Raw genomic sequence first — 26,906 nt, forward strand, 5'->3', positions numbered from 1 at the left:
TGTGAATTTCCAAAATGATATTTAGCATATGTTTTTCACGAGAAAGATTGTGTCAGAATACTTGATGTGTCACCTGGCTTTGGGGCAATTTTTATTATTGAATGTGGTGTTTACGATCCAGCTAGAAATTAGGCAGCACATAAGATGTTTTATGGAAATAGTCGGGTGCTAAGCCAAACCACATATGACGTGAATTAAAACAGGTTTAGTTCAGAATAAAGGTCCTTAAATGATTTAGAAACAATATGTTACGTGGTATGTTTTGAAATTATTAAGGATTAATTAAATCTTTTCCACATCAAAATTCTGTAATAACTCATGTATACATCCAGGAGTCATTAATGATATTTGAGGTAATAATAATCTGGTTAGTAAAGTTTACCAGCTTCAAGGAACGTGCCAAAATGCAGAAGAGATGAAAATCATTCTCTTTGATGTCTAAGGTGTTTTACTTGCACATACTATGAATGATAAATCTTGCCATGCACTCAGACACATCATTAGTGATATAGCCCGGGGACGCAGGGTGTTTTGCGTCTTTCAACATCAGACACCCTCGCCTGGGCAACCCAGCTGATGTCGATCAAGCCCTGGCTTGTTTCTGAGTAGCATTTTGCCATGGATCATGAATAAGTATATGTAAAAGCTTTGGAAGTTACACCTCAAAATGATTATTTTATGCAGTTAAAAGGTACAAATAATTAATGATTACAGATTGTTGTACATAAACATTAGTGACTATAATTCAGCATTAATACTTTGTTATGGCAAGCATGTAAATGTTCTAAGAGTGCTATCAGTTTCTATACAAATGGTGGATATTAGTCATTGCGCAGTAAACATAATATGAAGCAGTTTGTTGAAAAAAATAATATCTAAGCAACTGAGTTGAAGTCAGTAATTCTCCTCTGTTCATCCTTCCCTTTGCAGAGAAAATCTGAAATCTAGACAAATGAAAATTGAATACTTAGGGTTTTCTTCTTTTACATTTGCCAATTAAGAAAAAAAGGTAGAATTTTTAAGTCAATTGCTCCGACTTAGAAATTTAACTATTTTTCCGAGAGCTAGAGATTCTGTTATATGTTTTATTGAAAATATTAGTAACAAGCTGAACTTGCCATTATCAGTCTTCCTGTGAGCTTATTTAAATGTTATTGCCATTTCATTGACTCTGCCATAACAATAAATTCAAGCAGAACCTTTTTTGGCAATGTACTGCATCAACATGAAACCAAAGACTCCTGTATTATGTTTGCAATGCTGTCTGTAATAGCTCAATAATATGTTTCAAAATAACTCTTTTTATCTTCAGTGTTATTCTTTCTATGTGGTATTTAACATTAGTAAGCACAGGGCAGTTTATAATATTTTGTTTATATACATTTGATGATACAAAATTAATACCAGAGACAGCACTATTTGAATTCCAAAGTCAGCAAATGTAGATATTATATCACATCCAAGCTCAAAATCTTTCTTGCCTCAGCATTTGGAAAACAAACCTTCCTCTCTTGAGAATAACACATAAAGAATCACTTTTGCCCTTGGTTTACTTAAATGTTAAAGGATGCCTAAATTTGACATTGTTGTGAATTAGCCTCATTGATCTTGAAATAAATTAGGAAAAGGGATTTAAAATTCATACAATCAGTGGCCACTCTTTACGGTACCTCTTGTACCTAATAAAGTGGCCACTGAGTGTATGTTCATGTTCTTCTGCTGTTGTAGCTCATCTGCTTCAAGGTTCAACATGTTGTGCATTCAGAGATGTTCTTCGGCTTACCACTGCTGTAACACGTGGTTATTTGAGTTACTGTCACCTTCCTGTCAGCCAGAACCAGTCTGGCCATTCTCCTCTGATTTCTCTCAATAACAAGGAGTTTTCACTCACAGAACTGCCACTTGTGGGGTGTTTAATTTTTGTTTTGTGCACCATTCTCTGTAAACTCTAGAGACTGTTGTGCATGAAAATCCAAGGAAATTAGTAATTTCTAAGATACTCAAACAACTCCATCTGGCACCAATAATTATTCTATGACCAAAGTCAGTTTTCTTCCATTCTGATATTCGGTCTGAACAACAATTGAACTACCCGGACCATGTCTACATGTCTTTATGCATTAGGTTGTTGTCACATGATTGGCTGATTTATGGGGTACACCTGTACACTAGCATTAACGAGCCAGTATACAGGTGTACCCCATAAAGTGACCTCTGAGTCTATAAATGCAACAATTCTGTCAGCTCCCTATGTTCTTTATTTTACAGTTGTGCTAGAAAGTTTGTGAACCCTGTAGAAGTTTCTTTATTTCTGCATAAATATGACCTAAAATGTACAGTAATCAGATCTTCACCTGTCTTAAAACTAGATAAAGACAAACCAATTAAATAAATAACACTAAAACATTACACTTGCTCATTTATTTATTCAGAAACATGGTCCAATATTACATGTATTTGTTGGAAAAAGTAAGTGAACCTTTGCTTTCAGTAACTGGTGTGACCCCTTGTATAGCAATAACTTTAACCAAACTTTTCTAGTAACTGTTGCTCACTCCAGCACATTGGCTTGGAGGAAGTTTAGGCCACACTTTCCGACAAAACTGCTTCAACTCTGTGATGCTGATGGGCATCCTTGCATGAACTGCTTGCTTCAGGTCCTTCCACAATATTTCTATAGGGTAAAGTTCAGGACTTTGACTTGGCCATCCCAAAATATGAATTGTCTTATTTTTAAATCATTGTGTTGTTGATTTACTCTTGTCTTTTGGATCATTGTCTTGGTGCATTACCCAACTTCTATTAGGCTTCAGGTGATGAACAACTACCCTGACATTCTCCTGTAAACTGTCTTGATACAATTCTGAATTTATTGTTCCCTCAAAGATTACAAGCTCTCCGGGCACTGAGCTAGCAATGCAGCCCCAAACATGATGCTCCTTTCACCATGCTTCAGAATTGGGATGAGATTTTGGTGTTGGTGAGCAGTGCTTTTTTTCCTTCCAAACATAGCAATATGCATTTCTGCCAAAAAGTTCAGCTTTTGTCTCATCTGTCCACAGAACATTGTCCCAGAAGGACTGTAGATCATCCAGGTGCCCTTTTGCAACCTTCAGACGTGCAGCAATGTTTTTTTGGAGAGCAGTGGTTTCCACCAAGGTGTCCTTGCATGAACACCATTCTTGTTCAGTGTTTTTATGATAGTAGACACATGAACAGAGACCTTAGCAAGTTTGGAGATCTCTGCAGGTCCATAAGACCATAAAGCCATAAGACATAGGAGCAGAATTAGGCCATTCAGCCCATCGAGTCTGCTTCACCATTCCATCGTGGGTAATCCCGGATCCTACTCAATCCCATACTCCTGCCTTCTTGCCATATCCTTTGATGCCCTGACCAATCAGGAAACGATCAACTTCTGCCTTAAATATACCCACGGATTTGGCCTTCACCACAGTCTGTGGCAGAACATTCCACAGAGTCACTACTTTCTGGCTAAAAAAATTTCTCCTTACGTCTGTTCTAAAAGGTCGCCCTCACCGCCCCCCCCCCCCAATTTTGAGGCTATGCCCTCTAGTTCTCTATACCCCCACCAAAGGAAACTTCCTTTCCACATCCACCCTGTCTAGACCTTACGACATTCGGTAGATTTCATTGAGATCCCTATGCATTCTTCTAAATTTCAGTGAGTACAGGCCCAAAACATTTCAAATGCTCCTCATGTGTTAACCCGTCCATTCCTGGAATCATCCTTGTGATCCTCCTCTGGACGTTCTCCAATGACAACACATCCTTTATGAGATTTGGGGCCCAAAACTGTTGACAATACTCCAAATGCCGCCTGACTAGTGTCTTAAAAAGGCTCAGCATTATCTCCTTGCTTTCATATTCTATTTCCTTTGAAATAAATGCCAACACTGCATTTGCCTTCTTTACCACAGACTCAAACTGTAAACTAACTTTCTGGTAGTCTTGCACAAGGACTCCTAAGTTCCTCTGCACCTCTGATGCTTGAACTTTCTTCCCATTTAGATAATAGTCCACACTATTGTTCCTTTTACCAAAATCCATGATAATACATTTCCCGACATTGTATTCCAGGTCTTTTGCTGTTACCCATGAGTTCTTTTCACCTCCTTCTACATTGCACTTTGTGCTCTTGGTGTGATCTTTGCAGGATGCCCACTCCTTGGTAGAATAGCAACAGTACTGAGATTCCTCCATTTGTAGACAATTTCTCTTACTGTGGAATGATGAACGTTTAAGTCTTTAGAAATGCTTTTGTAGCCTTTTTCAGCTTGATGCATCTTTACAATTCTTCTTCTAAGGTCCTCTGAAAGTTGCTTTCATCGAGACATAGTGCACATAAACAGATCTTTCTTAACAAGTGCAGACTCTGTCAGTAACCTGACTTTGTGTGTCTTTTTTATCGGGCAGGGCATCTCTAAAACCCACACCTCCAAACTCATCTTATTGATTGGAACAACTGACTCCAAATAGCTTTTGTGAAAGGCATTACCTCAGAGGTTCACATACTTCTTGCAACAATTACATGTAATATTGGATCATTTTTCTCAATAAATACGTGAACAAATGTAATGTTTCTTTATTGTTTATTTAATTGGGTTGTCTTTATCTAGCATTAGGACTTATGTGAATATCGGATCCCATGTTTAGTCATATTTATGCAGAAATAGAGAAAATTCTACAGGGTTCACAAACTTTCAAGCACCACAGTATCTCTGTTCCTCATTGACAGAGGAGTGTTCGTAAAGACTTCTTCAATAATAAATTTAATGTTGGTGTGAATAGGCAATGCTTTAGAATGCACTGTTATTTGATCTTGCAATAAGGAAATAATATTTGGATGTGCATCCCAGTTTATTACAGATGTATGTAGCTCAAGGGAAGTATTATACCTCATTTTTTGTCCAGTGAAAGTAACCATGGGCCACTCCTGCTTCAGTCTTCACCTCCCCACTTTTCTGCTAATTATAAACATAAGAGAGTCTACAGATGCTGGAAATCCAGAGCAACACACACAAAATGCTGCAGGAGTTCAGCAGGTCAGGATGTATCTCTGGAGAGGAATAAACAATTGACTTTTCAGGCTAAGATCTACATCAGGACTCATGAAGGGTCTCAGCCCAAAACACTAACTGCCTGACCTGTTGACTTCCTCCAGTATTTTGTGTGCGTTGCCACTTTTCTGCTGACATTTTTCATCTTTTGTTTTTCTCCAACCCAGCTGCTCTAATGTTAATTTATAATAGCTAATTAACCCCCCCACACAAACAATGTGTCTTTGATATGTGCGAGAAAACTGGAGCACCCAGTGGAAACAGTAGGTCACAGGGAAACCATTCAAACTCAACATGGACTGTGCCCAAGGTCAAGTTTGAACCTAGAAGTGGCAGATGGAATACAATCAGGAAGTGTGTGTTCATGCATGTTGGGAAAAAAAGAAAAAAAAGGGTAGACTATTTTCTAAATGGAGAGAAAATTTAAAGACCTGAGGCAAAGGGACTTGGGAGTCCTTGTTCAGGCTTCCCTAAAGGTTAATTTGCAGATTGATTTGGTGATGAGGAAGGCAAATACAATGTTAGCATTCATTTCAAGAGGATTAGACTATAAATGCAAGAATGTAATGTTGAGGCTTTATGTAGCATTGGTGAGGCCTTACTTGTAGTATTGTTTGCAGTTTTGGGCCCCTTATCTTTTTTTCCAAGAGCTAGAGATTCTGTTATATGTTTTATTTAAAATAATAACAACAAGATCGGCCTGCCATTATCTATCTTCCTGTGAGTTTATATAAATGTTATTGCCACTTTATTGATTCTTTCATAACATCAAATTCAAGCAAGACCTTTCCTGGTAATGTACTGCATCAACATGAGACCAACGATTCCTGTATTACATTTCCAGTGCTTGTCTGTAATAATTCAATATTATGCTTCAAAGTAGCTCTGTTTGTCTTCAGTGTTATTCTTTTAAAGTGGTATTCAACATTAGTAAGCTCCGAGCAGTTTATAATACTTCATTTACATAGAAAATTAATACCAGAGACAACACTATCTGAATTCCAAAGTCAGCAAATGTAGATATTACATCATGCCCAAGCTCAAAATCTTTCTTCCCTCAGTATTTGGAAAATAAATGTTCCTCTCTTCAGAATTACAAATAAAGAACCGCCCTGAATTAATGTTTGGAATTATGGATGTTTCATGAGTTATTGAACTATGTATTTTTCTAAGTGAGCGTAAAACATGTAAAGCAGCATTCACTGAAGAAATGAATCCCCTTGGTGGCTCACAAATGAGTGTAATATAAGATTCCCCTCTTTAGAAATCTTGTGGGAAATAAAAATATCCTGAAGCAAGATAACTGACTGAACAGACCCAATGCTCGTTCCAATCACCTGTGCAGAATGTAAACTGAGACTGTGTTGATATTTGCAGTGTATATTAGACTAGTTGAACGATCATCCAGAAAGCGATCAAAGAGCCTGAGCTTAATCTGATCAGGGTTCCTATAATATTCTACGCAGATTTTCTTGGAAAGTGTATCAGTCAATGATGAAGTAGGAAGGCAGTAGGTCTGTCTCTATCCAGCTTCAAGTGAATGAAACAAAACTAAAATCTGGTAATGAGTTTTGGTGGAAGCAATGAATGAGGATGTCAAAGTACACTTAACTCTACTCTAATGGAAGGTCTTCAACGTGAAATCTTACCTCTGTTTCTCCCTCCACAGACGCTGCCTGAGCTGCTGAATATCCCCTATTTTGGTTTTTGATTTTGAACTTAACTGCTGGAGCATTCTCTCATGTATGAATGTGAGTTAGAACCGATGAGACTAAGAAGACCCCAGCTTATTTAATACTGAAAAGTGCAAAGGCATCTCCTGAAAAGTAAGAATGTTCATGATCTCAGGATATCCCCAGGTGCTGTTGAACTTTCCATGTTTTCTTTTGCAGATTTCCAACATTCACAGTAAATGAATTAGAAAGCTAACAAGGGCTGAAGGGAAATTATGAGTGGAGGGCATAAAATGGGTTAAGAAAGAATTTGTGTAAAGTGTGCTGCAATGGTTGGTGGGGATATAATGGGATGAACTGCCTGTTTGCGTGCTGTATGACTCTATTACTTAACCCAATGAAGTGTTTTGAAGTAAAGTCACTGTCCTAATGTAAGCACATGGTCTAATTTGTGCACAGCACACTTCCATAAATAACAATCACTGGAAAATATTTTTTTTAATTGCAATTGATTGAGGAATGAATATCAGGAAGCTCAGTGGGATATTCCCTCCGCTTCTCAAAATTGTGCAATGGGATCTTTCCTTTACACCCGAGAAAGCAAAAAGAACCTTATTTGCATACCTCATTTGAAATACTTGTACTCTTAACAGTGCTACTCACTCCCATTTCTGTACTAGAATGTCAGCCTGCACATTACACTTAACACTTGAGTGGGACTATCAATGGAAAGCTAATGCTAAACTCCCAATAAAATGTGCAATTTGACTCCTGTACATTTTATGATAGAAGTTGATTGTGAATATGGAACCCAATTAGTAGCAAATAAGTGCACCTGTGCGTATTTTCTATAACACTTCCCAGCTGTGTTGCTCTGCTGAGGATATTGAGGCCTTTTCTTTAAAGAAGCAGGTGGTTTATCTAATCCTAACACCACAGGGATCTCCTGTGAAACATCTGTCACATATCCAGTGCACCGTGACAACCATCCACTTTGATTCCATTAGCAATCTCCATGCAAATCAAGCAGACTGCTGGCCCTGAACATAGCTCTTAATCATGGAGAAAAGATCCAAGAATCCACAGGGGTGTGAACATTACTGTGCTGGCCCTGCTCAGTAACATTTCGCAAGGCTGATAGAGGAGAAAGATATCTCAGCACGCAAAAGTTATTTCTCTCAAAATATTCATTTGTCCTTCTACTTCTTGTTGAAGGTTTGATATTTCTTTATCTTGTATGAATTCAGAACAGTACTCTAATAACCATTTTGCTGCTTCAAGCTCAAATGATTGTCATAATGGAGAATTATGTCATGGAATACCAGGCAGGGATATTGTGCTCTGACTAAATGGATTTACACAAAAATGATTACACCTCTTCTACACAAGAAACACAATATTTTAACATGTCAGACCTTTTTCTCTTCACTGTTTCAGAAAGTTTGTCGGACAGCACCTTCAGCTTTGTGAAATGGAGCTTCGAAATGGTATATCAAGGCAGTGGAAATGTGTATGGAACTAAAGGTTTGAATGAAAGAATCCACAGTCAGCACCAGAAATGACTTCTCCAGCAGCAACATTAAAGGGACAAAGGGAACATCAATTGCTTTCTGGAATGTTGGCGATTATTTTAGACTGGTTGTCACAAAATTGCATAAATTTTCAAAAGACTATAGAATCTCAAAAAAGAACAGAAGACTTTACATAAGGTTTCCAGGATATCTTGTATTTGCTTTGTACGCATCTTAAATTATTTGTTGACATACAATGCAAAATAGACTCTTCCAGCCCTTCAAGCTGCACCACCTAATAATCCCCCAATTTAATCCTAGCCTAATCATGGGACAATTTACAAAGACCAATTATACTACCAACCAGTACATCTTTGGACTGTGGGAGCAAACCAGTGCTTCTGGAGGAAACCCATGTATTCACGAGGAGAACATACAAACCAGGTAGTGATGGGAATAATTCTAGATATTCCGTATCTGCTTTGCACACATCTTAAATTAATGTTAGTTTATTAATTCTCTTGTGCTGAACTTTGCAGATGAGCTAGATCTCTATCAACATCTTTGGGATTTTATGAGCTGAGAGATCAGAGATGCTGTCAATTTCATGAAGTAATTATAGTGAATGCTGCTATTTGCCAACAATTTCGTACAAACAAACTCTATGAAGAAAATATCTTCTGTGTTTTTATGTCAAATCATGATTGTACTAGAGTGGCTGGCTGTCTGGTGTGACAAGCTATAAGGATCACTGTAGGTTCTCAAGAAACAGTTATACTCTAAAGTTCAAGTGTTCAAAAGAGAAGGGAAATTGTCACCATCACATTTTATCAAATTTCTCCCATGCGGTCACAGGGAGAACATACAAACTCGTTATAGACATTGGCAGGAGTTAAACTAATATTACGAGTTTGTATCATAAGGAGAAATTTTAAAAAATTCAATTATCTCTTGTTATTGATGGTTCTGATCATTAGAATCCATAACAGTTTATCTAAAGTCATGTTGGTTCTCCTAAATAGTTTTCTTATTTGTTATCACTGAGTCAGCAATCAGTGGACAGGATTACTAATTTAACAGAACCCAAATGAAAGTGGGAAAATCATTTAGGTGTTGATTTAATGAATAATTAAGATCATAATGTGAAGAGCATTAAACATACTGAAAAGCTTTAGTAAAGACTCAATATTTTGAGAAATACAGTCAAAACACATCAATAACATCCTTTCTTGATTGGTCAAGTTGGTCAAGGAAAATCTACATGAAGATAGACCTAAAGTGGTTTAACTTCACTTTGGAGAGATTTTCCCGGCAGTTTAAGATTTAATGGCGATTGGTAATTGGTATTACCACATGTACTGAGGTAAAGTAAGCTTTGTTTTGAATGCCATCCATACAGATTATTTCACAATATGAGTATATTGATTTAGTCCCAGGGCAAAGCAATAATTGAATTCAGAATAAAGTGTTATGGCTACAGAGAAAAGTGCAGTGGAGATGAAGAATAACAAGACACATTATGAGGTCAAGAGACTAGGTTCAATAGTCTTCTGAGAGTGGGATGGAAGCTGATATTGAGCCTTAAAAGGCCACTTAACCAACCAACCCACAGCTTTTTCAGATGCAGGAGGAAAGCAGGATACGGGGGGAAATCCATGCATTCATAAGGAAAGCATGCAACATGCAACTGGCAGCACTGGAGGTCACTATTACATCCAGGTCATTTGAACTATGAGGCAGCAGCTCCTCTAACTATTTAGTCTATTGACCATGGTTAGTGATGTCATCTGAAGTAAAATGTATGGCAGAGCAGCACAGAAATTTCATCCATCCAATAGTATTGTGACACTGTTTACATCCTTCTGGATTATCTAAAGAACAATTGACAGTCAACAACTACTGAGTATACTCATATCTCAGGAGCGCATTGTGACTCCATGATAAAAATTGAAATAAAAGAAGTAAAACAGATGCTGGTAGTCTGTAACAAAAAATCCTATAAACATCCAAGATGACAGGCAGCATCTGTGGAAGGAGTAACAGTTAAGGTTTCAGGTAAAAGCTCCTTCATTTGAAAGAGAATAAATTTAGTTTTAAGTTAACAAAGAAGATGTGAATGAAATGAGTGTATGAACGAGGCTATAGATATCGCGCCCTTGCTGTCTAGATACGCAAGTCTGGGCTGTTCAATATGGAGAGCAAGCTGTTGCCCACACAGCAAGCTCCCCCTCTCCCTGCATCTGATGAACCCAAAGAAACGACAGAGTTTGGTACCAGCAGCATCGCAGAAATTGCGTGTCAGCATTGAACTCAATGTAGGACTGCCTCTGGGGCTCCAGATCCGGAATTTTCCACTGGGGGTTACTCCTGAAGCCTTCCTCATGAGTGGGTATAGCCATAAGGAAGCAGAGGTTTGAGATCAGAGTTTTCCTTCTCTCAGATAGGTTGCCAACTGCAGCTGACGAGCCCCATCTGTCAGAAGAAACTGGTTTTAAGGTGCCAGTAGCCGGTTTTTCCCTCTCTCCTGTCAGTAGAAAAGGTTCTGCCAGGCTTAGTAATTGTGCCACACATAAAGGCCAGGAGCTAGGCTTGACTGTCAGGAGCTATTTGAGGTGCACGCCATGAGGAGCATTTAATAGGTAGTGGGAGCTTGTCCCCATTCCACCCCTGGCTATAACAACCTAATGGAGCCGATGAATGAAGTGGATAAGGCAAAAGGAATAAATACAATAGGGTAACACCTAGGTCGCAATTGAGCTGTAAGTAGCGTCATCCAGCTGAAAGGTTAATGAGAGATTAGTAGTTAGAGAAAGTGAGAGAGAGGGAGAGAAATCATGATCAAATAGAGATTAAAATTATGACATGAGGTCAGTTAGATAAAGAGACCATAATCAAAGGAATGAAAAACCTACAAAATACAGATTTGTGAGAGATGCCCAGCATGTCAGGCAAGGCAGAGAGAAAACTGAGCCAACATTATAGATGAATGGCTGAGTGCAAAACCAACCAGTTTTGATGCACACAGAGAAAGCAATGTAGGGGCATAATTTGATAATGAATCCAGAGAGCGGCATTGTGCTCAATATACATAAAGGAGCTATTCCTCTATGTTATATTGGGTCTTGTTATAAAGGAGCAGCAGGTACAGATGTATAGGTAAGAGTGGAAATGGAAGGCTTCATGCAAGAGTGCTCTATCATTGTATACCTTGAATCCTCCAATACCCAGCAATTACGGATGGGTGGTTTGAGGCTAATAAACAATAATAATGGTGTTGAAAGTAGTAGGTCAGCATATGATAAAGAACGTAGAACGTAGAACAGTGCAACACAATATAGGCCCACAGGCCCATGATGTTGTGCCGATATTTTAACCTCCACCACAGTTTTTGCTTTCATCCTTGTGCCTACCTAATTCAGAAGAAGGCAATGGCAAACCACTATTGTAGAAAACTTTGCCAAGAACAATCATGGTCATGGAGAGATCACGATCGCATACATCATACAACACGACACATAATGGACAAAGTATATCTAATACTGCTCTCTTAAATATCCCTAATGCATCCACCTCCAGTATTATCCCATGCACTTACCACTCTGTGCAATGTCCTACCTCTGACAATCCCCCTTTACTTTCTGCTAATTGCCTCAAAAGTATGTCCTCTCATATTAGCCACTTATGTCCTGGGAAAAGGGAGCTAGCTGTTCACTGCATCTATGCTTGTTATCATCTTATGCATCTCCATCAAGTCACCTCTCATCTTCCTTCGCTCCAAATAAACTAGCCCTACCTCTAAAGACGTGAAAAAAGTGCAGCCAAAATTATAGAAGGAAGGGTTACAATAGAAATAGCCAGTTCTAATCAATTCATTTGTATTGAGATTTTGATTGTGACTCTGGAATACCAAAGATGAGGTTATTTAAGCTTCCCTTGGGTGTTTGCACATTGCAGATAAATAAATTACAACTGGGAATTAAAGTCTCTCCTAATGAAGTATCGATATACTTGGCCCAGGATAGATCCTCTGAGTTACTGACTGCTCACATTTTTCAATACTAACCCCTCAATGAGGAGTGGTGTATTTATCTCGCCTTCCCCTTCCTGAAGTCTGAAATCAACTCTTTGGTCTTGCAAATGCTGAGTGCAAGGATGTTATTGCCACTCCACTTGACTAGCTGATCTATTTCACTCCTGTATGCCTCCTTGTCACCATCTGAGATTCTGCCAATAACAGTGGTGTCACTGGCAAATTTATAGGTGGTGTTCAACACAGTGATGAGGGTAGAAGGAGTGGACCAGTGGGCTAAGCATGCATCCTTGAGGTGTGACTGTGTTGCTTATCAGTGAGGGAGAGATTTTATCATTATTCTGTATTGGACATGGTCTTCTGATAAAGAAGTCTTGAAGAGAGTTGCAGAGGGAGGTACAGAGGCCTAGGTTTCATAGCCTGTTGATTAGCACTCAAGAGACGATGGTGTTGAACATGGACCTGTAATCAATAAACAGCAGCTTATTGTAGATATTGCTGTTTTCCAGGTGGTCCAAAGCCCTTTGGAGAGCCAGAGAGACTGCACCCGCTATAGACTTGTTATGGTGGTAGGCAAACTGCAGTAGGTCCAGTTAATTCCAGCCATGATTAACTACTCAAAACACTTCATCACAGTAGATGAGAATGCTACTGTGCAATAGTCTTTAAGGCAGCTCACCCAGCTCTTTTCAGGCAGCAGTATGATGGATGCTGTTTTGAAGTGGGAACCTGTGATTGCAGCAGTGACTGGTTGAAGACGTCCATGAATACTCAAACAAGTTGGTCAGTTGAGGTTTTCAGTCTCCAGTGTAGAGGAGACCACTTTGTGAATTCTGAATGCAATGCACCATATTAAAAGAAGAGCGAATGAACCACTGCTTCAGCAAGAAAGCCTGTTTGCGTCCCTGGATAGTGGGAAGTCAAGCGGTGAAGGGATAGTATTCCATCTGCTTCAGTTACATGAGAAAGGAGGTTGAAAACGGTTGTAGGAGTAGAAGAACAAACCACAAGGAACAAAGTTCTGAAATGGGAGGGGAGGAAAACATGTGTCCGGTGGTTGAATCTTGTTGGAGAAAGAAATTACATGTGATTTCTATACCTCTAAGTTCTAACACAGAGCTTGATTACTACCACTGAGCTAAGGCTATCACTGAACACAGCAGAGCAGAACTCATGCTGTTTATTTGCTAGATTTATTAAATAGTGTTTCTTTGAAGCTGAGATTGCTTGAAAAACAGTTCATTAACATTCAGCCTCTGATGTCACAACCTGATCCGTTCCTGAATCAAACAGATGTGTAAGAATAGACCTCTAAGGTCCAGTGTCCATAAAATAGCACTAGTGACCCATGTAATCACTTTGACAGCTGATACAGTTATTTTAAATGGAAAAGCATCAAAAGCTAATAGCAAAGGTTCAGAGAAGAGAAGCACCTCCAGAGAGGCTTGGAACAAACAACCAAATCAATGATTCCTCTTTCAAGAAAAAAAACTATAAAGGCTAATGGTTTGTTAGCACAGATGACCGCAGCTCCTGCAGAGATGTCATCCTCTTTTGCCAAAAACTTCACAATGTGCAGATGGTGTTTTCTCACTTGGTTCCATAAAACTGCAGATGGGTAGGCTGACTGTGTCTGCGAGACAGATGGACACAGTAAATGGGGAGTAGATGGTTTGGCATTCAGTGGAGTTAAGTAGTTGAAAATGGCAGAATCAGACTGTAAAGCAAATATCATTAAACCCCTTATGGGTGACCTTTCTGCAAGCAATCTAATTGTGTTGCCTAAAGGTAAATCTGTTAGAGGATTGTTGCAAACACCTTCACAAATCTTTCATTGTAGCAGAAGATATTGAATAAAGCAGTGACCAGTTATTTAACTGCAGTTGCCAAATTATCATTTTATATTTTACTTCAATAGTATGTCATAAGCAAAAATATATTCTAAAGCCTGCAAATTTGAAGTCTATCTCACTAAACACAACTTTTTTTCCCATTCTAAGCAGATCGTTCTATTTGGTAAAATAAACAATTAAAAGTGCTTTTGCTGAAAACTACCCAACAAAAATTGTTTAATAATATTAACAGTTATTTCAATGTATGCAGATGATTTCAGGAAGAAGGATGATTGGAATCAGTTGAGATCCAAAATGCTAAGAAGATTAAGATACTAACATTAAAATGGAGCTGCTTTGTGTTTAGCTATTTTATACCATGAAAATAAGAAAAAAATCCATTTATATCTTTAGATAAGAATTAGCCGATTAGAAAGCACTTATTCAATACTGCAGTACCACGTCAACCAATGAGAAAGTGCTTATTCAGTTAATGCAGAGCAAAGATACTTCCAGAGCATTCCAGAATTATACTTTGTATAGTCACTAGAGGCATATTAAACTGCGAGATACATATAATAAGTACTTAAAATACAAGCAGATAATTAATTATTAAACAACAAATAAAAAAATAAATAGCCTAATCGAACAATTAAACAGCTGGATCCAACAGGGAAGGCAATGGATGAACATTGCTGCTATTAATTATTATATTCAACAAAAAGGGTAGATTTGGTTACCTGGGGTTGGTACTCAGAAGCTTTTGGAATAGATACTAGTTTTGCATATTCAAAAGGGTTCTACTGGTTGGGATGTGCTACCATTGTAAATGTGTAATTCTGTAAACTTACCTGACTATATTCAAAATGGTACAGTTAACTAGGTGATCATAGAAATTGAAACTGCAGTTAATCATTTATTACTATATTTGTGTTGAAAGCATATAAAACATCTTGTCAGAAGAATGAGACCCTCATTTCTCTTGATGATTTTCTGTGTGAATAAGGACTTCTATACTTCCCAGTTACAGCTTCCACATGGTTCAGTTTTAGTAAGTTATGACACTCATTACAGTCTTTAAAACTGAGGTGCATTTAAACTTCTATTCGGAGCAGGTGGTGAATCTCTGGAATTCTCTCTCCCAGAGGGTGGTGGAGGAAAGATCATTGCAATTGACACATTTTTTTTAAAGATAGTGGATTTAAGAGCAAAGGGGAAATGGATGATAAGATGAGGTAAGCAGCCCTTCAGCCCATCAGCTGATAGATTGTCTCGACAGCACTGAAGAATCCATAGTTATGATGGCATTTTGCTTGTTGCTGCTCATCCTATATGCTTTCCACCCTACTCACATCACATGCTACTTCGTCCATTAAGTCATCGTCTATGATATCCAATGTTAATAATCTCTTGTCTTGTTTTCAATACCTCTTCAAGATTCCATAGCTGATTAGTAGAGGGATTATGGGGCAGCACAGAGACAAAGTATTGAAGAAGGCATATAGAATTCTAGCCTTTCGTAGCTGTGACATAGAATTTAAGAGCAGCTTCATAAAGCGTTGCTGACATCAAAACAAAAGCATCATCAACATTTCTAGTCAAATCTCCATAGAAAGGACGTCATTGTGCTGGAAATAATGCAGGGGATGTTCATCAGGATGTTGTCAGTATCAGAGTATTTCGTTGATGAAGACGGATAGGCAGTGTCTGTTTTCTTTAAGGAGGAGGCCAATGGATAAGCTGATAATTCATGACAGAAATAGATAGAGAAGGTTGTTAGATCTATTTACCTTGGTGGGGTATATCCAAAACAAGAGGGAGCTGGTATAAGGTGAGAAGTAGGAGGTTTAAAGGGGATCTGGGGTAGTTTTTTATACAGAGTGTGACTGGAATCTGGAATACACCGTCTGAGAAGGTGGTGGTGGTAAGTATTCTCACGATCTTTAGCACATGGAGACTTGCACTGACATCTCCAAGGCAAGAAAACTACTGTATCAATACAAGTAAATAGGAGTAGTCTAGATGGTCAGCATGGATGTGGTGGACGAAAGGCCAGTTTATATCCAAAATAACTTCCTGATTCTACGACATGGTGAACTAAGCAAACTCCAGCTCCCTGAACAGTTGAGACTTGGCATTCAGTCTGACAACCACCATACCAAAAATATAATTAAATCAGCAGATGCCGGAGATACATTAAGAAACATTAGGGCTCATAATCCACTTTAGTTTACAGATTTCAAATTTAATAAAGTTCATAATTATGAGGTCAGAAAAAAAGAGAATTGTAAAAGAGGAAGCCTTTGAAAGGATTTTATGTCAGTTGTTCAGACATAACTAGAAAGCACTCGTCTGAACCAGAAGGCACAATGTTCATTACTATTTGGGCATTGGGCCATCTTTGAATTTGGAATAAGCTGCCAGAGGCTTTTTACCCTTTTTCAATGGAGCAAAGGCAGAGTAGCTTCTCATCCTTCTCATCAATCTTAGAATCTAGTAAACTGGAAGAAATACTTGAGATGATGAAAAAAAACATTGTTAACTGAGGTCAGAAAATGATTTTTGCCACTCATATAAGTCCATTGTTTAATTCTCTGGCAACATCAATAAATTGATCAGCAGTGTATTGAGTGAACAGAGAGACTCAGCACACTTTATCGTGATTCTTATTCTGTCTTTATTAGTGATATACCAGAGTTACCTTGTATGGTGAGAGACTGTTAATGTACATTTGCTATCAATCTTGGTGGGTCAGCCACTCATCAGATTCATTGGATTACATCAATTGGATTCAGCCAGTCAGCAAACAATTCATCAGTTTAAAGTGAGGATGAGGAGAAGCATAATTTTGCATCAAAAGTTTTAGATTGTTTCAAGGCAGGCTTCTTAGTTCAAGAGAAAATCCAGGTAAAGTGCAAACTAAATCTATTTTGATAGTACATATACAGTATGTCACCATATACAACCCCAAGATCTATTTTCTTGTGGGCATACTCAATAAATCTACAGAATAATAACCATAACAGAATCAATGAAAGACAGCACTAACTTGGGCATTTGACCAGTGTGCAAAAGTACAAAAAGAAAGAAATAATAATAATAATAATAATAATAATAATAATAATAATAAATAAGCAATAAGTATCGAGAACATGAGATGAAGAGTCCTTGAAAGTGAGTCCATTGGTTGTGGGAACAATGATGGAGCAAGTGCAGTTGAGTGAAGCTATCCCCTTTAGTTCGAGAGCCTGATGGTTGATAGGTAGTGACTGTTCCTGAGTCTAGTGCCATGGGTCCTCAGGCTCCTGTACCTTCTTATTGATGGCAGTAGTAAGTAGAAAGCATGTTCTGGGGGTCCCTGATACTCTCCTGCTACAATGTTTCATGTAGATGTGCTCTATGATGGGAGGGCTTTACCCATGATGATCTGGGCCATATCCACTACTTTTTGCAGAATTTTCCATTCAAGGGCATTGGTGTTTCCATACCAGGCTGTGACACAGGCAATCAATATACTCTCCACTACACACCTATGGAAGTTCGTCAGAGTTTTAGATGTCATGCTGAATCTCCACAAACTCCTAAAGAAGTAGAGGCACTGCTGTGCTTTCTTTGTAATTGCACTTATATGCTGGACCTTGTCACGGATAGCCTAACACTATTAGTGTCAGCCACAATGCTAAATTCTGCCGATGTCTGTATGTTCTCCCCATAACTGTGTGGGTATCCTCCACATGCTCTGGTTTCCTCTGATATTCCAAAGATTTACAGGTTGATAGGGGTAGTGGAGGTATAATTTGTCCATCTGTGCTGATCACCCTATCCTTGACTAAGCTGTTCCACCGTGAACACGATCTGTTATGAGTCAGCACGATGCTTTCAGATCAGGTCTGCCGCACCGCTCAGGGGTGTTTCTGGGGTACAGGGGCTAGCGAGCCTTGTGCCTGTTTTTGTGTTCTATCACTGAGCAGCAGCAAACCATCTGATTGGCCTATCAGAGTTCTCTTTGGGAACCAGTTGACTTGATCAGCATTTCTGATCAGGCTATTGTTCACGATTGCACTTAATAAAAAAAAAAATGGTCACATGGCTGTGATTGGGCTGGAAATGCCTGTTATCGTGCTGTATCTCTAATGAAAATAAATAAAATACTGAAACCCAACAAGAAACAAGATGCTGGGGGAAGTCAGTGAGTCAGGCAACATCTGTAAAGGAAAGACACTGTCAAGACCCTTCATCCTGATCGGCAAGTATTGAACCTTTAGATCTGATTTCGGTATAATAGCCTTCTCACATTCCCAAAAGTGATAGTAAGCAATATAGCACTTAACAGCTGGGGCCAGAATAAGAAGTGGTAAAAAAAGTTGCTATTCATCTGTTGCAGTAGTTAATAGGGTTATTTCTGTGTCACTCTGTTAGCCACACCCACATGGGAAGAGTTCAAATATTGTACAAGCAACATTATCAATAAAGTTCAGTTTGACTTCCTGCATGTGTGCTTTGTATTATCCCTCAATATTGAACACAACAACTATGATAATGAAAGGGTAGAATTAAATTAAATCTAGAATCTGTTCCCTTGAGATATCAACACATAAGTTAATTTCAATTATTGAAGTAACGAATATGCAAAATCAAACACACAACAGTCATTTCCTCCTTCAGCAGTGGACGGTGACTGCAACTCATACCATCCACAAAATATACTACATTACTCACCTCAGCTGTTCCAATAGCACCTTTACGGTCCACAAAGTCTATCATCAAGAAAACGCCCATTTGAGAGCAGCACAAAATGCAAGTATCACACCAACCTAACCTAGAAAATATATCTCTGACACTTCATTGTGAATTGGTCCAAGCCCTGGAATTCTCCTCAACAGCAAACTAAGAGTATCTTCACCAGAAGGACTTCAGTGGATCAAGGGATTTATCATCACCACTGCAATAAATATTGGCATTTCATTAATATCTAGATCTTCAAAAAAATCTGTATATTCTTTTGAATGTATTACTAACGTCCTGAAGATGCTGTAGTTAAAACTTCAGTAGATATCAAGAGCACTTAGAATATCAAAACTAAGCCTTTCCTTAACAAGTACAATACTCCAGTGTTTCAATCAATAAAGTTTCCTTGCAGGATTTGATGTTGATTGGTTTTAATAAGTGAATTGTGCTTTGTAGAACTTCTATGCTTACAGCTTTTTGGTGCAATGGAGGTAGAAATAAAGGTACAAAGAAATTATTCCACTTTCATTAACCAATCATGTTGAGTTTGTTCACTAAATAGTTGAAACAAATGCTTAGTTAATTTGTGATTATAAATAGCCATCTCCATCTCTTTCCAATTCCCTTGAGGTTTTCCATAAAATATTTAAAAAACATCATTAACAATCCGAATATAACTAAAGGAAAATGTATTAATTTACTAGCTGTCAGCCCATAATTTTCCCTCAACAATTCCTTGATTTGTTTCTGAGATTATTTGGAAAATAAGGAACAAAATCACTGGCAAACTCATTGAGGGCTAAAGGCAGCTTCCCACAATTTACAATTTGCTTCATGAGATACTTAATTTTATTCATCCACATGATGTGGTTGTTATGGTCACAGTCAACATTTATTGGCCATTCTTTATTGTTCTGGTGATTCAAAACCTTGTTGAGATGCTTGTCTGCACCTGTCCCCACCATGTTCTCAGATAATGTATTCCAGACTGCAACCACCCTCTGGGTGAAAAAATCCTTCTTCAGAACTCCGTAAGCTTTCACACCTCAATTTAAATCTATATATTCTGGTTTTATCCAAATCCTGTTTAATCTGGATATAGAGTACACTCAGTGGCCACTTTATTAGGTACACATGTATGGTACGTCTGCAGCGGTGGAAGACCACTTAGGTACCACCTATACCTAACAAAGTGGCCAGTGCATTTAAACTAATCCATTAAATAAAAGTTTGTGAGTGGATCTTAATATTGGGACTAAAATGAATGGCTACAAACAATCATAATCATCTTCCATTGATCTCTACTGGAGACAATTAGAAGTGATATGATTGTGAAATTATAGATTGAAAGAATAGAAGAAAAGACTTCATTCACAGGATGGAAGGAATAATACAAAAGTGATATTTTTGCTGAGAAAAGAAAAAACAATTCCAATATCAAGCTTGTTGACCTCTACAGTTTGCAAATTATACCTATGGCTCTGCTTTTGCTCATCACAGATGCCCAGTTTTCAGCGAGTTGATCTGTTCTGAATCAATTCCGTTTAACACACTGCAGGATGAAGCGGGAGCTCAAGGTGAAAACTGGACCTTGTCTCTTCAAGGACTATGGTGTGGTCACTTCTGATAAAGCTGTCATGGACAGATGCTCCTGTGACAGGTAGATTGGTGAGGACAAGGTCAAGTAGCCACAGTCCCAAAAGCAATTACTGTATCTTTTTGGCCATAATGACAGCCCATTACTGGAGCTGATTAAATTATAATCATTCAAACAAGCACTGCAAAGGATCAGAATATTTTTCAGTGCTAGGTTCAGCCTACATTGGTCATTGCAATAAATAATCCTACTCATAGCTTAAAAAGCTCTAATTTAAATGTTTGAGCTTAAAATTGATTACAATATATTTAGGAAGTGCATGGTAAATTATATCTTTGAGTTTCATTACTCTGAAATTGCCCTTTGACTTTGGCAATGACCTGTTTTTTGACAGATGCTAGAGCAGGTAATTACTTGGTCTATTTAAAGCAGGAATGAAAGAAAATGTGTAAGTTTAAAATGTAGCAACGTAGAGCACCTTACAACTTAATATTTTAAGAAACTTGAACTTGGCTTTTAACATTTCCACTGTACACCTCTTCTCACTGAAGTTCCTGAGACTTTGTTCATATGTACATAAGAGAAGACTTTATTCATAGAGTGGGGGTGGAACGGTACAGAAATGGCATGTTGTTTTAAAAAGAGAAACATTAAAAAAATATCTTGTTAGTGCTGGGCCAGATCCTAGGATGTGCTGGGATATACCATCAGTAATGCTGGAGTCATTAGGTGTTTTGGGCCTCTCAACATGAAACGCTCATGCCCAGGCACCTCAGCAAGGGTTAATTAGGCCCCGGCTTGGGAACCAGCAGCACTGGTCCATGGGTCATACCTTTCGATTCATAGACATCTGTGCAGCCCCTGTAGTTCCAAGGAGACAGGAGGTTAATCTTTACAGTCAATACATTATACCTATGGATATCCAAGTTATATTCTCAAAAAGCTCTTTTTATGGGACTTGTGGCCATTGATAATTACAGCAATTTATTCAATAATGGTTAGCAGAACTTAACTGTAGAATGTATAAAAAAACTTCTAGCTATTTGGACAACCTAGATATTGTTTTGTGAACACATACCAGTGATTCCCCCTTAAAGAGGAAAGCCTATGTTAGGGTGGCAAAGTGACTCTGCTGCTGTTAGTGACCGAAGTTCAATCCTGACCTTTGGTGTTGTCGATGTGGAGTTTGCATATTTTCCCAATGGTTGTATGAGTTTCCACTGAGTCTTCTGGTTTCCATCTACATCCCAATGATATGTAGTAAGGAGCATAGATCAACTGCTATAGATTACATTAAGGTTAAGTAGATGGTAGCAGGATCAGGGTAGAGCTGATAGGAATGTGTGAGTCTTTAGGTTCGAGGGAAATTAGTAGAGGATGTAATATATATATATATATATATATATATATGTTTGAGAGTCAATAAACCAAATAGCCTCCTTCTATGTCCTGAGGTTGTGGTATAAGGATGTTATAATAAATGAACTGCTACTAAAGGACCTTTGTTGACATGAAGTTGTCCTCAACAATGCACTTTGATTATGTCGTCGTTGGATAACTTCTTCAAATCATCTGTTCATCATACCTTTACATTTCCCTCTTCTTCAAATGCGTTTTTGGCTTTGCATGAAATGTCTCTTTGTCACTTGCCTCAAACACTGCTCCTGGTCAGGACCTATATGCTAATTGATTATATGTTCTTTTGTTTTTTTTTGTTCTTCTCCACACCCTGAGGCACATCAGGCAGCAACCTTGCAGTTTCTTTAGCATTTGTTAGGTTTTTTTTTTCAATGAGACTGAGTTGCTAGTTCAACGCTCAACCCAGCATGGATGGAAACTGTGCAAGGAGCCGGCAGGATTCAAACCCAGGGCCGCTCAGCTTGAAGTCTGGTGCAGATGCCAATACATCACCAGATGGCTTTATGCTAATTGAGCTTAGAAAATTCTCTGTTTTATTCTTAAATAACCACAAGTGAGTAATTATATTTCTTAAGATCTTCTCGCAAACTGAGCTGCATATATCATGTTGAAAGTACCTGAAATCATGCTTTTTTGGGGGATGTAGGAAACCCCAGTGAAATGCCAGTTTTTTATTAACTATTCCTACTTGCCTTTGGGCAGAGTGTACCTTTGACCATTTAAGGGTCATTCACATTGGTAGAGCTGGAGTCATATATAGGCCACGTTAAGCACTATTGGCAGATTTCCATCCCTGAAGGCCACTAGTGATCTAATTGAGTTTTAAAGAATACATTGTAGTTTTTCAAATGCCATTACAAATACCCATTAAAAATAAATCCATATTATGAATTGACATTAAATTTTGTGGTTGAATTCAAGTCCATGGATTGCTCACTCAATCCATTTGTAGTTGGGTGTAAAATCAATAGGGTTTAGTTGGCGGTGTAGTGGTGAATTTTCCCAATATTATTGGGATTGCCCAGGTGTACATGAGCTTAAATGGGATATAATTCATAAGATAGTGCAATGGAGGGAAAGTTTGAATAGCTTGGGTTTCTACTCACTGGAATGCAGGATGTTGAAGGCTGACCTTATTGAAGTCCAAAAGATTGAGTGGCATAGCTAAAAAAGATAGAATTCTGCCCATTGAGGGCAGCAATGAAGCTCCGCCATCTCTGGTGGTGCTCAGGGCTTTCCTCATTATGTAGTAGCTTCCTCTCTGATTTCACTATTGTCAGTTGTCCAAGTCCTGGGTGGAGACTCAGGACACAGCTGCATACAGATGCAGAATTCTTCATTGCTGTTTCCGTAACAATTTTGTTTAATCAGTCAAGGCTGTTAACCCTGAGCAGAGCCCCCTGATCCTGGAGGACTGGTGGACTACTTTTCATCTGGCCTCTACCCTTTGACCTGTTTGGCATGGGCCAAAGCAGAAAGCCCTGATTCGAGCCAAAATCGCTCCCCAGGTCACTGAGGCACACAAGCCTCCAAAGCCAATGACAAAGCTGTGGTCCTCTTGGAGATAAGATAGATAGCAAGAGTCTTTTTCCTAGGGTGTGGTACTAGAACTATAGGACATAGTTTTAAAGTGAGGGGAGAACATTAAAGCAGAAGTTTTTTCATACAGAGGGTGTGGTTATTTAGAGCCAGCTGCCAGAGGAAGTGGTAGGAGACAATTCTTCAACTCCCTCTGACGTTTAAAAGGCATTTGAAAAGGTAGTTGGATAGGAAAGGGGTAAAGAGATATAAGCCTAATGTAGGCAACTTAACCACTGTGCCACCAGCATACAAGATTTGTATGACTGCCTTAGCCAAATTTATACACTGCAGTCAGACCATCAGGAGGGAAATGTATTTAAGGTATTTGCTTACCTCCAATAATGGCTGGGGGGGGGGCACGGTCTAACAAATGTTCAATCTAAATGAAAACATGAAGTAGAAGCTTAAGTGTTCTGGAAAAAGCACAACTCACAACACCACTGAGAAACCTTTAGCAGATGGCTAAGCCCTTCTCTCAGATTTGCCATTAATCAAATTATCAAACTACTCAACATCCTTGACATTCAGAAGTGATTGTAAAACAATTGGAAATAAATTTAAACATTAAAAAAATGAACATTTTTAACAGAAGAGCTAAATAAAAAAAACATTATCTAAATCACTTAAACATATTAATGTAATCAAAACATCATGACAAATAATGTATTTATTATGAGAGTAGATACATAGAGTATGTCTCCCCTGATTGTAGAATATAGTACTAGAGTGGCATAACATTTAAGATGGACTTGAGAAGGGCTTTCATCAGTAAATAGTGAATCATGGAAATCTGTACCCTAAAGGAATATGAACTTTGAGTAATAAAGTATATTCAGGGTTGAGATACAATTTCAGACCATTGGGGATCCACAATATCAGGGAAAGTGCATCCAGTTGGAGTTAAGGCTTAAGATTATCTGTGATTTTATTGATGGGTAGAACAAGGTTAAGAGGTCAGTTATCTCACTCCTGCTTCTTTTTCCCACATTTTTGTCTGATTTGCCTGCCAACCTTAAACATAACTGAATGCCAAAGGAAATCTTATGCACAATCAATGAAATATCCAAACTATATTTGCTTGTCTGAAACTATCTAGCTCAAACATCCCATATGAAGCTTAAATAACATCTGCTATGCTTACCATTCTGTGAGATAAATCGCTTGAGGGTTACTGATCAGCTGCATTTCCATTGGTGGCATTTTCAGAAACCGTGAAACGTGACAATCGTTTTAAGCAGGAATGATATTTATTGGCTGGGAAACATGTATCAGAAATGTACGACGTACATTCCCAGCGGGCATGAGCAGCAGTGTGTTGGGAATGCAGATGTATAAATTATTCCTCTGAGATGCATAACTCTATAATCGAATAATTTTTGCATGACAAGATGATATTCTCTTCAGATACACCAAAAATCATTATTTATATGCTAAAGAGTTGAATAACATACTTACCCTTCTCAGTTTCATGAATAAATGAATCATTTTGACAATTAATGCCGCTTGTCTAAATGCTAACAGCCATCATGAGTCTCACTATAAAGAACCTACGTGAACACAGAGTGTTGTGACAGCTTGTGTATTGAAAGTACTCAACACACAGTTAGGACACCATTAATCTCAATGCCCAAAGGAATCGAACTATTCAGTTCCACTGTCAAAGTTTGAGGAACAAATGAAAATAAATATAAACATGCTGGAAGAGAGCCTTCATCTTTATTGCAATCATTTTGCACAAATAAATACTGAAGCAGCTTGGAAAGCTAGGATTTTAACAGTTCACCTCTGTGCTTGGAAAGAAACTGAATTATCCTTGCTGTCCACACACTGAGTCAGATATTAGAGCACAAGAGGGGTCATTGCCTTTAATGATTTGAAGGTCTGATGATTGCTGATGTCCAGTCTTGTAATTTTCTCATTTTAGCACATCACTGATCTGGAAAATGACAAGATGGTTTTCATCCATTAGAGTTAATGTATCTGATGGAGAAAGTGCTCATGTCAAAGCAAAAAAATGTAGTGATGATAATTTGTGCCATAAATTTGACTGTGGATAATTCAAAAGATGTCCATTGAGTTTCTTGATGGATCTGAAGAATAACTCACTAATACAAAACCACAGAGACTAGAAGGGCTCTATGTTCTGGACTAAGTTAGCTATCTTAGCATTTTGTGCTGAAAAGAGGAAAAGGAATTTTGTTTAGTGTGCCCACTTATGATTACTTTCTGGATTGATCAGAAGGCCTTTGAAAAGTTGCCACGCATGAGGCTGCTTAAAAAGCTATGAGGAAAGATTCTAGCATGGATAAAGCAGTGACTACTTGGCAGGAGGCGAAGAATAGGAATAAAGGGAGCATTTTCTGGTTGGCTGCCGGTGACTTGTGGTGTTTCATAGGGGTCGTGTTGGGATCGATTCGTTCCTCATTATATGTCAATGATTTGGATGATGGAATCAATGGCTTAGTTGCAAAGTTTGCAGACAATATGAGTATATGTGGAGAGGCAGGTGGTTTTGAGGAAGTAGAGAGGCTACAGAAGAACTTTGACAGATTAGGAGAATGGACAAAGAGATGGCAGATGAAATAGAGTGTCGGGGAATGTACGGTCATTCACTTTGTTGGAAGAAATGAAACGGTTGACTATTTTCTAAATGGAGAGAAAAAACAAAAAATAACTGAAGTGCAAAGGGACTTGGGAGTCCTCGTGCAGGATTCCCCAAAGGTTAATTTGCAGATTGAGTCTGTAGTGAGGAAGGCAAATGCAATGTTAGCATTCATTTCAAGAGGATGAGAATTTAAAAGCAAGAATGTAATGCCGAGACTTTGTAAAGCACTGGTGAGGCTTCACTTGGAGTACTATCAGCAGTTTTGAGCCCTTTATGTTAGAAAGGCTGTGTTGAAACTGGAGAGGGTTCAAAGGAGGTTCATGAAAATGGTTCCAGGATTGAATAGCTTGTCATGTGAGAAGTGTTTGATAGCTCTGGGCTTGTATTTACTAGAATTCAGAAGAATGAGGGGTGACCTCATTGAAATCTATTGAATGGAAAGACCTTGATTAAGTGGATGTGGAGAGGATGCTTCCTATGGTGGGAGAGTCTAAGACCAAAGGACACAGTCTCAGAAAAGAGGGGCATCCTTTTAGAATGGAAATGGGGAATAATTTCTTTAGCCAGAGTGTGGTGAATCTGTGGAATTCTTTGCCACAGGCAGCTGTGGAGGCCAAGTCTTTATGTATATTTAAGGCAGATGTTCATAAATGCTGATTTGTCAGGGCATGAAGGGATATGGGGAGAAGGCAGGAGATTGGGGCTGCGAGGAAAATTGGATCAGCCAAGATGAAATGGCAGAGTAGACTCACTGGTCCAAATGGCTCAATTCTGCTTCCATGTCTTATGGTCTTGTGGTGACCCAGAAGAAACCTACATGATCACAGAGAGAATTTACTCATTACGGAT

The sequence above is a fragment of the Mobula hypostoma genome, chromosome 21 (assembly GCF_963921235.1).
Source record: "Mobula hypostoma chromosome 21, sMobHyp1.1, whole genome shotgun sequence".
Taxonomy (NCBI): Eukaryota; Metazoa; Chordata; class Chondrichthyes; order Myliobatiformes; family Myliobatidae; genus Mobula; species Mobula hypostoma.